The sequence below is a fragment of the Phragmites australis genome, chromosome 6, assembly GCF_958298935.1.
Source record: "Phragmites australis chromosome 6, lpPhrAust1.1, whole genome shotgun sequence".
NCBI lineage: Eukaryota > Viridiplantae > Streptophyta > Magnoliopsida > Poales > Poaceae > Phragmites > Phragmites australis.
Genome location: NC_084926.1, coordinates 29,539,131 through 29,553,269, shown reverse-complemented (window position 1 = coordinate 29,553,269; position 14,139 = coordinate 29,539,131).

Here is a 14,139-nt window from a genome sequence, read left to right as displayed (position 1 = left end):
TCAGAGTAAAAAAAGGAAAAGAAAAGGGAGAAAAAGAATGAAAAAAGAAGAAAAGAAAAGAAAATAAAATAAAAGAAGGAGAACCTGAATGGGTTTGGAATTTCAAGTTGTAATCTTTTTGGAAAGTTCCTTCACTTCTTGTTGTGAAGTTTGCTCCATGCTACAACCATCTTTCCACACCATTTCTTCGCGGTGCTGCCACAATCTGATTGTCGCCTTCTTTTGGGCTGTGTCACACCATGATATTGTTTGTGTAAAGGCTCACATCTCTAGCACGGTTTAGCTTAGGACCAGCAAGCTTGACTAGTACTTTGAGCCGATTTTCAACATGCATTGCTGATTTGAATATTGCTAATCCTTACTACATACTAAAAGCCTTGTCCTAGCACCTTAAATTCTACCTCATAAAAACTGTTTGGTTGCCAGACAATTGCTTCATCCATTTTTTTGGAGAATTAATTCAACTTTGGCTTAGGCTTTTTGAGTCAAACAAGTTAAAATGGATTGTACATGAACTGTAGTTTCACACAAAAATTGTCTCGCAATTTTTTGAGCTTGGAAAGGCTTTGTATTGAATGGAGCAGATGGAGTGGATATTTTCCTTGGCTGGATACTATTCATCAAGCCCATCCCTCCCTCTCTGCGCTCTCTGTCTGCTGCTTTTGTTGACTTTCGTGGCCGTCAACTGAGCCACGCCGTTGAGTCACACACCAAGTTGCTTCTAGGTGGTTCGGCCGCCCTTATCCCCTTCCCCTCACCACTCTCGCTCTCTCCCTCACTCCTCTCTCTGTTTCGTCCCTCACTCAAACGAGCAGCGCAGAGCACATGTACGCACGCTGCCACTCAAATTCGTCGGAGCCCTACCATCTTGAGTCCGCCCAGCCACTGAGAAGCTCGAAGGAGCTTCATTGAGCTCTCATTGCACTCAAACGAGCAGCGCAGAGCACACATACGCACACTGCCACTGAAATTCATCGGAGCCCTACCATCTTGAGTCCGCCCGACCACTGAGAAGCTTGAAGGAGCTTCATTGAGCTCTCCTTTGCGTGATTTCCTGGCTGAATTCACCGTCTCCTCCACTGGACCGAGCTCCCCGCATTCTTTCCTCTTCTCTGTCTTGTTTCCTCCACTGCTCACCGTCGACCTGCCTCACTACAGCTTCTCCACCCAATCAAAGCACATGGTGAGCTTCACCTCGCACACATCTACCTTCCACACATATTCATTTTGTTTTAGCCTGTCGCCGGCACGATTTTCCGCGGTGGCCAAGCCGCCGTCGTATCCCCACGCACGCCACCGGTCGTGCTGCTATCGGGCCCTTCGGCCGGGAGGCGAGCTGTTGTGTTCGCTGGCTTGCGTTAGTGCTGTTGGATCCCTCGATCAGGAGGTTTTCGCCACTCTTTTGCTGCCGGCATACCGAACCGAGCCACCGGCCATGTGAGCGTCGTGGCCTCAGGGCCATTTGACCGAAGTCAAATGCCCGGGCCTGTGGTGAGCCTCAGTAGCTAGATAGGCTCTGGTGCAAAAAGAATTTGGGGCCTTTTTAAACTGGATATTCCAAAAAATGAAAAATGGATTTAGTGTACAACTATTAAATCAGTTGGAACTCGAAAATACATATAAAATTAAAAATACTAGGTTGGGTTTGTATGAACATAATATACATGTTATGAAACCAATTTTGTTGGGTTTGTAAGAGCATAATATACATGTTAAAAATACTAGGAGCTATGAAATATGTATTCAATTTCATGTGTTAATAAAATATGTTTCAGCTTCATTAATCCATAATTAAATTTTGGTAACTCCAAAATTGATGAAATCAATTTTCTAAATCTTATTAATTGATTCCCTCCTCATTAAAAATAATCACCCTCATGTTAAGTATAAACGAGTTGTCTAATTTGGTCTAAGCTTTGTGTTAAGCTTAATTAATCCATGAAATGATTAAATGCTTAAAATCAATCCAAATTAGGAAATCTTTGAGGCCTTAAAACTCATGACCTGAAAACATTGCATCTCCATTGTTGTCATACACTATGGAGCATTCGTCATTGCATATCGTTCATGCTCATCATTGCAAGCGTTCTTCAATAGTGAGCTAAGGTCTATAGCGTGACGCGAGCGCGATCGAGGACAATGCCAACCTTCCGCATTTCTGTGAGTTTTGTGTGGGAAGTATCGGGCAAACCCTGGAGCAGCAAGCCAAGCATCTAAGCATAATGCACCCTTTGTTCAAATTGAATGGAGTCTAAATTGATAAATTATGCTTTATGTATGTTTACATGTGTTGAGTTCAGTATTGAGCTGATATGGGTAGAACCTATGTTGATGCATTGTCTTTACCTTGACTTATTGATGAATCCTTATCCTTGTGGTCTTTATGATATAGTTGGTGTCTAGCTTCAAGGATGATTCAAAATGCTTAGCAATGCTTAAGTCCTCATAGAAGTCAAGTGACGGTGCTGCCGTTGTTCGTGAGCCTAGGGCGTAATCACTGTTTACAAATACAAAGATGAGGTTGAAATGGATGGTTGAGACGTGAGATTGAGGCGAGATGTGGACAGTGTTAGGGGTATTTTCTGCCCAGAAGAAGTCCTCTGGGTAGTTCGGGTGAGGAGCCCGGATTCCATAGACCTCTTGCATCGTTTAAGGCTGTCCGTCAGTGCAGTTGACTCTAGCACTTTCCGTACTCACTGCATGCTGATCTAATAGTAAGGTAAGTCGATTATCATACGTCGTGCTGACACTTGCCTTGCGGCTCTATGACGCGTAAGAGAAAGAAAAGGAGAAGCAAGATGGTAGGGAGCCAGAAGTGTCCAGGACACACTCGCGGTAACCCCGGTGCCATAGGGGCATTACAAGTGGGTCGTTCCGAGAATGACAAAGGTTGACACAAGTACCCCCTTATGTGTACTTTCGCAAGTAGCACAAGTTGAATAGTCCTCGAGTCATGTGGGTAAAGTTGTACTCCCCTACAGGGTGTAAAAATATTTCGAAATGCCGCACTCTCAGTCATGAGCATGCTTCCGTTCATGTGCATCGGTGGTAGAGTTTACGAATGTGGGATAAGGATATGGTATGATGGAAATGGTCGGTGGTTTTACTTAATCCATGTGCATTGGTCATAGAGTTCACTAGTATGTCAGTTAAGTATAGATACTCAAGAGCACTGAATGTAGTATGAACCCACATGGACTTTATAAAGCTAAGTCTCGCTTGAACCCACATGGACTTTATATGCCTCTTCCTGTTCCTAGTGTGCCTTGGGAGGATATTTCTATGGATTTTGTTTTAGGATTTCCTAGGACCAAGAGGGGGAGGGATAGTATATTTGTCGTTGTGGATCATTTTTCAAAAATAGCACATTTTATACCTTGTCACAAGAGCGATGATACTACACACATAGCTGATTTGTTTTTCAGGGAAATCATTCGCTTGCATGGAGTGCCTAACACTATTGTTTCGGATTGTGATGCTAAATTTTTGAGCCACTTTTGAAGGTCACTTTGGAATAAACTTGGGACAAAGCTGCTGTTTTCGACGACATGTCACCCTCAAATCGACAGACAAACGGAGGTTGTGAACCGCACATTATCCACCATGTTGCGGGCTGTTTTGAAAACAATTTGAGGATGTGGGAAGAGTGTCTACCCCATATTGAGTTCGCTTACAACAGATCAGTTCACTCCACCACCAAGGTAAGTCCGTTTCAGGTAGTGTATGGTTTTAATCCCCGTGCCCCTATTGATTTACTGCATTTACCAACATCCGAGAAATTGAATTTTGATGCTAAGACACATGCTGATTTCATTCTGAAAATGCATGAGTTGACTAAGGAAAATATTGAAAAGATGAATGAGAAGTATAGAACTTATGGTAGCCAAGGTCGGAAACATATTACTTTTGAAATTGGTGATCTCGTGTGGTTACATTTGCGCAAAGATAGGTTTCCTGATTTGAGAAAGTCTAAATTGCTGCCTTGAGCTGATGGTCCTTTTAAAATTATGGAAAAGATCAATGATAATGCATATAAGCTTGAGTTGCCTGCAGATTATAGGGTTAGTCCCACATTTAACATTTCAGATTTGAAGCCTTACTTGGGAGAAGAAGATGACATTGCGTTGAGGACGACTCCAATTCAAGAGGGGGAGGATGATGAGGACATCACTCTTTCGGTTACACACACACCGAATATTCCTCCAACAATAGGTCCATTGACACGAGCTCGTGCACGTCAACTAAATCATGAGGTTAGCTCGTTCCTTAGTGTTCCTTTATATTTTGATAAGGATGGGATGCTACTGAATAATTGTGATGTATTTTTACTTAGGAACACGGGAGAAGACCAGCAAGGGCGCCCAAGCCAAGGTGGAGGTCCAATCAAGTTCGAGTCCGTTTCGGAGTCCAGGACCAGACTGCACTAAAATCGTCGCCCAGGACGCATACAGACTCCATTTTCGATGTTGTACACATGGTTGGAAAGCTAAGGAGATAGGCTTTCCAATGGAACTGGTTCCATGTCCAAATTCTTTCTGAGTCAACAGAAATCGTCAAAACAAGTGGACATCCAGAATCTATCAGGGTGCTGCGCCACCATCTTTTGGCCCGTTGGGTCGTGTAACGTGTTGGAGTCCGTTAGGGACACGTCCAGGGGTCCTTGGCTGACCCTAGTCTCTTATATTCAGTAGCCACCACCTCAATTAGGGTTGGGTTTTGCTTAGATATTGATCTACACACAGATTGTGAGATTTTCACTCTTGTTCCGGACCGACTAGGCCGCCGCAAGTGTTTGTGGAATCCCAACTTCAAGTGCTTGAATTCTATGCAATATTTCAGATTGCATCTTCTACGTTCTTGCTTGTATTCTCGGTACGCTTGCAGGGATTGAGCCTTCTTGGCGAGGTCAACCGCGCGACACGGTTGATAACCATCAGAGCTGTGGTGTAGTGATGGCAAGGGAGACGATCTGTTTGGGTCGAAGCCTTTGGATCATCAATGTCGAGTTCTCCACCTACCGACTTATCGCTACCTATCGGAAGATCAGGCCAACAATCTCATCAGCGAAGATCCTAGCGAACCTTCAGGTGGAGACCGAAGGGTGACCCGCGATGTAGTGCCGAGACCTTCGGGTGGAGACCGAATGGTGACCTATGCGGGAAGCATCACAATAGGCATCGAAACCCTTGTCCATTTCTGGCTGAGCGAGAATGGGAGCAGTCGTGAGTAGTTTCTTCAAAGTTCGGAAAGCTGACTCACATTTACTGGACCACTTGAACACGCTGCCTTGCTTCAACAGCTTAGTCATGGGGTTGGCAATCTTGGAGAAATTCTTGATGAACCGACGGTAATAGCCCGCGAGTCTCAGAAAACTCCGGATGTCAGTGACATTCTTGGACTAAACCCAATTGAGCACATCCTGCGCCTTGCTCGGGTCAACTACGACACCATTCTCTGACAAGACATGACCTAGAAAAGCAACCTCTTTGATCCAGAACTCACACTTGCTAAACTTGGCATAGAGTTGGTGATCTCAAAGTCAGCCAAGAACAACACGGAGGTGCTCAAAATGTTCCTATTCAATCTTGGAGTATATAAGAATGTCGTCGATGAAAATCATGACAAACTTATAAAGTTCTTCCATGAACACGGTGTCTATAAAATATATGAAGAATGCTAGTGCGTTCGTCAGGCCGAAAGACATGACGGTAAACTCATAAAGTTCATAACGGGTGGGGAAAGCCATCTTCGAAATATCCTCCGACCAGACCTTTATTTGATGGTAGTCCAACCTCGAGTTAATCTTCAAGAAAACTTAGGCACCAGTCAACTGATCGAATAGAATATCGATCCTAGGAAGTGGATATTTATTCTTGATAGTGACCTCATTCAAAGGACGGTAATCAACACACATCCACAGAGTAACATCCTTCTTCTTGAAAAAGAGCACCGGGCATCCCCAAGGTGAGGAACTCAGATGAATGAAGCCCTTTGCAAGCAACTCTCAAATTTGGTTCTTCAATTCCGCTAACTCATTCGGCGACATCTTATACAACCTCTTTGAAATTGGGGCTGTTCCGGGTATAAGATCAATATAGAATTATATTGCTCTGTTAGGTGGTATTCCTGGCAGTTCTTCTGGGAAGACATCAGGAAATTCACAAACCACAGGAATATTCAGGAGATCCATGGCTTTCACAACCTTCAGAGCATATAGGTGGAAACCTCCCTCTCTAAGGTGAAGAGAAACCGGTCCACCCCTTGGGATCTTGAGAGAAACGACTCTCTTAGCACAATCAAGTCGAGCAGTATATTGGGCTAACCAATTCATTCCTAAAATTACGTTCATTCCTCTACTATCCAACAAGATCAAATTTGTAGAAAATTGAACTCCCTCAATGAGAATCTTGGCCTTAGGAACAACCTGATTGGTTATTAACTTAGTCCCGGGTGCATCGATATGGTAGGCAGAAGGCAAGGTCTCGATAACTATATTGTGTCTCAAAGCATAACCCTCCTTGATGAATGAATGGGATATACCAGAATTGAAAAGAACAACTGCAGGATGAGAATTCACAAGTAGCGTACCGACGAGCATGCTGTCATCCTCCTAAACTCCTTTGTTGGTGATGTAGCGCACTCAGCCACGCTTGGGGACGTGCGTAGCTTGGGAGGCTTGTAGAGTAGGTTGAGCGGGTGGTACCCTTGGAGCGGTCTCCATAGCTCCCGGCTTCGGGTAGGGGCAATCTTGAGCATAGTGGCCGACACACCCATAGTTGTAGCATGGACCGCCGGGACCACTTGTCACACTGCCCTGAGATGCAGTGGGTCTTGGAGGCTGCCCTTGTGGAGCGGAGTATGATGGGCACCGCACTATCCACATTGGTCATGGAGCACTTGAGGCCGATGTGTGAGATGGTGGAGGCTAACTCTTTGTGCGGGAGCATTGAAAACCCCCGTCCATGGAAGGCAACGGGACCCTCTTACGCTTCTTCTCCTCCTGGTGGTTCTTCAGCTTGAACTCATGTGCGGATAGTTGGTCTTGCATATTTGAAGTGAGGCCACTCACAAAGTGGTATTGCTTCCGCTCGTCGGTATTGACCTCATCCAGTGTATATTGAGCAAGGTGGTTGAACACCTGAATGTACTCCATGACAATTCTACCTCCTTGCTTTAGGTCCAGAAACTCTCGCCTTTTGATCTCCATTATCCCCTTGGGGATATGATAATCACAGAATGCCTAGTGGAACTCCGCCCAAGACACCCGGTGGTTGCTGGGTGCATGGCCAAGTAGTTGGTCCACCACGTGCCCGCCGCACCCTGAAGTTGATGGGAAGTGAAAAGTGCCCTCTCATGGTCTTTACATCTGAGGAGAGCGAGTTTCTGCATGATGGTATGAAGCCAGTGGTTAGGATCGAGAGGATCCTCAGCCCGCGTGAAGGTGGGCGGCTGAGTCTGTAAGAAATTGACAAAGTCATGTCAGTGTCTGGTTCCACCTCCTCTTTGAGGGGCCATGTTACGCATGAGAGCTTCAAGGAGCGCCATGTGAGCATGACAGTTCTACTCAATTTGCATGAGCACATCCACCATGCTCAGCGGCGGAGGGTTGTTCTCATTAGAACCCTCAGGAAGATCTCCGAGACTATGGCAGGTTCTCATCCTGTTGCAACGATAAGACAAAGAGGGGAAAGTAAAATTCTGATACAGTCTAAAAGCATTCGCCCGATGGACCCTTAATACCGTATATATGGAAACATGCATGCATATGACCAATTGGGAAAAATGAATGTATCCTCGATCCCTATCTACTATTTCTTTCTCGAGCACGTCTCTCTGTAATAAACATCAAGATCACATGCACTTATATAACCAATCATCACCCTTCATGCCAGAAAGAATAAGTAGCACGAACGGTGCTTGTGCATCTTGCCGCACAAGCGACAATTAATACATTGCTGCTAACATATTCACTTCCCGTACCATCGCCGTATGGAACATACGAGGCCCCTGCCTCGCACTAGTTGAGCCCCCGATATTTACCGACATCGGGATGTGTTCCTTACCTTTTTCGTCGATGCAACATAAATCATAAATGCATCATAATGCGGAAACAAACAACTTAAACATCAATCCTATCCACACTTTATACTTAGGGGCATAATATAGCAAGTTTATACATATTAGCAAGAGAGGCACTAAAGAAACTTTAGTGGTTTGCTTAGTGATGTTGACACACTTACTAAACAATGCTTAGGACGTTATTTAGGTTATTTAATTAAACCAAGCTCTGACACCATGCTATGAGTAATTGTCCAAATAGTATTCTAATAAATCATCAGAAGATTATTAATCATAATCACAACTTCAATGATTAACCAGAATACCGTCCCGGTAGTCCATGCATGTGTTTTGTTCCCAAGATCAGAACACATGCCTTTCCAATATGTACGTCACAACATAGCTTAAGAAAGAGCGAGTAATTAAAGTTATAATACAAGTTCTTAAGCATGCAACAATTTGCAATAGTTTACACAAAGAGAAACTATGCAGCAGAAGATTAAAATCTTAACAACAACAAAAGGAGAGTGGAGGCATATACCCTTAGGCTCCACACCAAAAGCTACACCTCACCAGAGTAGGATGCACTACTCTTTACCACCACCTGCACCGGTGGGCACGAAGATGGAAAGACACAGCAAACAGCACAATTATCTGGGTGTTCTCTATGTGCTCCTCTTTTTTTTGTCTTTTAGCACTACTAGAAATCACGAATTTTTTTTTTGTATTTTTTTGATATTTTTTACTAAACTACGAGCACACAAGAAACAACCACAGAAATTTTCAGCGCAAACGGATGCAAGATGTGGCCTATAGAAAATCAAGCACGTTCTCTGAAAAGCGTGCGAAAACTTCGCGGCTCGAATACTCAATCTTCCAAGCCAAATTTGGGAAAAAAAATTTGGCGGAACCCGGCAACGCCGGGGAGCAACAGATGTAACTTTTTCTGTAGATGTCCGTGAAATTTTTTTTGCCTGATTCCGAGTCCGTATGAGAAAGTTATGGCCGTTTTACTGAACCCCTGTCGAGTTAGGGTTTTTTTTTCAAAGCACCTCTTGCAGAAATTGTTCTTGTTAAGGTATGGCAAGCAATAGGATCGCGAGATGAACAAGGAGGGCAGCGGTGGCAGGGCAATTGATACAAGGCGGCTTGCGACCTATCTAGGGTTGGAGTGGCGGAAAATAACAAAAGGCGGTTCGTTGTGGCAAATCGAGTAATGTGGTGGCTCGACTTGTTGGTGGGGATGGTGGTGATGGGATAGCGGCGTGATCAAAACAGCACGGAGCGTTGACTAAAGACCAAGAACACGACTCTAAACCAGCAACAAGACTCGACCACGGACACAAACTCAACAACGCGCAACTGAAACAAAAATTGCAAAGGCACAAAGGGTTCTAGGGCAGCGGAAATTGATGGAATTGTTTTTTTGGCTTTTTCTGGACTCTAGGTAATGAAAAACAGACTAATCTAAAGGGGAAAACAAAATTACCTAACGGGCAACCTGAAAATCTGATACCAGTTGATGAGATTATTGGCCTGATCTTCCGATAGGTAGCGATAAGTCGGTAGGTGGAGAACTCGATGTTGATTCTCTAAAGGCTTCGACCCGAACAGATCGTCTCCCTTGCAATCACTACACCACAGCTCCGTTGGTTATCAACCGTGTCGCGCGGTTGACCTCGCCAAGAAGGCTCAATCCCTGCAAGCGTACCAAGAACACAAGCAAGAATATAGAAGATGCAATCTGAAATATTGCGAATAGAATTCAAGCACTCGAAGTTGGGGTTCCACAAACACTTGCGGCGGCCTAGTCGGTCCGGAACAAGAGCGAAAATCTCACAATCTGTGTGTAGGTCAATATCTAAGCAAAACCCAACCCTAATTGGGGTGGCGGCTACTGTATATCAGAGACTAGGGTTGGCCAAGGACCTCTGGACGCGTCCCTAATGGACTCCAACACGTTACACGGCCCAACGGGCCAAAAGATTGTGGCGCAGCACCCTGACAGATTCTGGATGTCCACATGTTTCGACGATTCCTGTTGACTCAGAAAGAATTTGGATATGGGACCAGTTCCGTTGGAAAGCCTATCTCCTTAGCTTTCCAACCATGTGTAGAACTTCGAAAACAGAGTCCATATGCGTCCTGGGCGACAATTTTAGTGCAGTCTGGTCCTGGACTCCGAAACGGACTTGAACTTGATTGGACCTCCACCTTGGCTTGGGCGCCCTTGCTGGTCTTCTCCCGTGTTCCTAAGTAACAATACATTACAATTATTTAGTAGCATCCCATCCTTATCAAAATATAAAGGAACACTAAGGAACGAGCTCACCTCATGATTTAGTTGACGTGCACGAGCTCGTGTCAATGGACCTATTGTTGGAGGAATACTCGGTGTGTGTGTATCTAAAAGAGTGATATCCTCATCATTCGCCTATCTTGACCCCTGGTGCCACGGGTCGGCCTTCGGCCTCTGACTGAAGGCATGCCAGAGCCTTCACCTATGCTGGCAGGTGAAGTCACGGACCGACCTTCGGCCTCCAATCGAAGGTTCGCCAGAGCCTTCGCTTACACTTCCTGAAACACAGCTGCAACATTCATCAGTGCTCAGCTACTGGCGAACTTTGACTTGCCATCCAAACAGGTACGGGAGATCATCCCCCAACAGTAGCCCCCCCTATAGGTAACGTTCATCTTTCAAGGGGCTGAGCTTGTAAATCGGATGATATAGCTCAAAGCCGTCCCCTTCGGCCCATCGAAGGCTCTCGGGGGCTAGGTTAACTTTTTAACAGATTGCCCCCTCATGTTGCTATGCTTATCTCGCGCGCTCAGCGTAAGTAGGTGGAGAATTTCGAAGCCCGCGCAAGGAATGCGGAGGCGTAGGGGGACATGTTTCAGGCTCGGGCGGAAAAGGCCGAAGCCCAAAAATGTGAATTCGCACGCCGAGCAAGGGAGGCTAAGCTATGCCTACAGTAGCTTGAAAAGGAAGTGAGCTCCCTTCGCTCAGGCAAACAGAGCACTGAGGAAGAGGCCACGTGCCTCCGGCAAAATCTAATGGCATCCGAAGCTCAAGTTTCGGAGCTTCAAGCACTCTGCACCGCTAAAATAGCTAAAACGTAGTGGCTGTGCGAAGAGCTGGGCGAGGTGAAGGCGCTATCCGAAGATGCCCTCATTGTGCTTGGAGAGCTGGAGCCAAAGGCATTGCAGCCTGCGAAGCCATTAGCAATACCTTTGACGGGATCGATGCTTCAGCCCTGCCTCCAACGCTTGATATTGTTGGGTTGGGTGGACTTATAGGATGGATCAACGAAACCAGCGAAAGCCTTCTACCCGCGGCCCAGTTGTACGACAACTTCTGCACCATGGTCTCAGCCCGGAGTTTAGTGCAGTCAATTGAAATGACCGGTTGTGACCATCATATTGCACTTCAAAAACACACCTTTTGCTACCCAACAGATATGTTCGGGAAGCAGAAATCAATCGCCAATGAGTACGTGTTTTTTTAGAGGGTCAGGATTTTCGCTGTCTGCGCATTCATTGAACCTTTTTGCTGCAGGAGAAGGCGAAGGAGGACCTTCGGCAAAGGCGATGACCGCGGCAGCTGAAGAACCTAGGAAGGTGTGACGAAAAAGCGTGAATCAACATGTTGAGGTTTTGAACATTTTGTTATCGACTAAGGCATTCTGTAATATATACAATTTTTGTTTGTTGTTAAATATTTTGACTATCTTCGTTCCCTGCATAGGTCCTCCCCTCAAACACTATGCAGGTAGCTGAAGATGTTGTTCCTATCACTATGATGCAGGACAATTTTTTCATGTCTTAGTCTTGTTGGGACTCCTTCCACCGCCGCCATCCAGCTATCGATTTCGAGAGGTATTGGAGGGTGAAGTGTAGGGCTTATGACGCGATGAATGCCAGATCCAAAGCATTTTGGAAGTCTTTTAGCCCTTTGGTTTTAGATACCCGTAGGGCTGAGCGTGAGTCCCATCGGATTGTGCGCGGAGACGTTGAGCCTCCACATATTCTCGTCGACCCGAAGCCTGAGCCGGAAGATGACAATGGTTGGCTTCTGCCCTGCTAGTTTCAATTTTGTTACCGCCGGGGGCCTTCTACGCAAATAGTGTGACATATCAAAGGCAGGAGCACTCCACATGCATCTTCGTCCACCACTTCATGTTCTTACGTTGCATCCCCATTGGATCCAATGTTGCCTTTTCATGCTTGTCAAGGCATAGCCTTTCAATTTGGCTTTAGCCGATGGTATAAGGATTTTGTTGATCCTGATGTTGATGATTTTGCGGAATAAAGGATGTTGAGATGATTACTATGTTTTGTTATTATACTTGTGCTTATCGAGTTGGATCTTCGGCAGCACCGCGCGCGAAGTGTGATTTTGACAACATCGTCCCGCCCCGACTTTAAAGCATTAGGGACCTTCGGCAGCAACGCAGGCGAAGCATCATTTGGAAAACATCATCCCCCTCCCCGACTTTGAAGCCATAGGGACCTTCGACAGCAACGCAAGCGAAGCATCATTCAAAAAACACCGTACCCCCCGACCTTGAAGTCGTAGGGCCCTTCGGCAGTGGGGACTTTGCGCTTAATGGCCCAGTAGTGCATAAGTTGGTTTCACGTTGTAATTGCTATTTTTCTTCTGAAGGTTTGTTTCTCCTTCAGTGCGGGGGCAGGCACTCTTAGCCCCCGACTTAGCCGAGAGGTGTGCTACCTTCTTTTCAGTCGAGCAGCACTTCGGCTTTTTTTTCTTTTGAAGGTTTGTTTTTCCTTCAGTGCGGATGCAGGCACTTTTAGCCCCCGACTTAGCTGAGAGGTGCACCGCCTTCTTTTAGGTCGAGCAGCACTTTGGCTTTTTTTTTCTTTCTTTCAAAGGTTTGTTTCTCCTTCGATGTGGTGGCAGGCACTCTTAGCCCCCGACTTAGCCAAGAGGTGCGCTACCTTCTTTTAGGTCGAGCAGCAGTTTGGCTTTTTTTTCGTTTGAAGGTTTGTTTCTCCTTCGGTACGGGGGCAGACACTCTTATCCACTGACTTAGCTGAGAGGTGCGCCACCTTCTTTTAGGTCGAGCAGCACTTCGCCTTTTTTTTTCTTTCGAAGGATTGTTTCTCTTTCGGTGCGAAGGCAGGCACTCTTAGCCCCCGACTTAACCGAGAGGTGCGTCGCCTTCTTTTAGGTCGAGCAGCACTTCGGCTTTTTTTTAAGGATTACAAACATTCATAACTCGATCATAATTAATTAGCCATAGAGGCAAGGACTCCGCAGAAAGAAATTCTTTACAATGTGGACAACTTCGAAGTAACCCATGATCGAAATTTCTCCATGGGTTTATGCCCGTCCGAGGTCGAAGGGTAAGGTGTCTTTCTTTGACAATTCGCACCTCGAGTTTTATGGTGAGTTCTTGGCGCGCTTCTCGTCGATTGGTGTGCTTCCTTATTTCAAAGGCCAGCAACACTTCGATGATGAATTATGTATACTCAACAAAAGTACATGCTTTCTTGGGGGTATTTCCATATATATTAGTGTTTACAAAGGTCGCTGCCTCATTAAAAACCTCACTCTCTAACAAAGGGTTCCCCCCATGAGGAAAAGAGTACAGTGCCCATACACTGTTTTGATTACATGAAAGGAAAACAAAATTACATAAATGTTGCATTAGTTCGTGTGCTTCGCCCATTGATGCGAAGACTTCTTCAGTTACTACACATAGAACTTGCGAAGGTTATCCGCATTCCAAGTATGCGGGAGCTCATCACCCTCTACAGTAGCCAAGTGATAAGAATCGAGCCTTAATGACCTCTTCAGCAAAAAGGGTTCGTCCCACTTGCTTTGTAGTTTTCCCATGGCTGAAGCATTGTTGAGTCTTCGTAGTACCAAATCCCCAGGGGCAAAGTCCTTTGGGGACACTTTCTTGTCTCTCCACCTTCTAGTCTCCTCCTGGAATTTGGTCAAGTTTTCGGCGGCCTGTATTCTCATTTCTTCCAGCGCATCTTTTGATGTCAATTCTTCGCTTTGTGCTGATTCATTTGCAACTCAAAATGATCTATTTTTACACTCCTCTGAAGTCA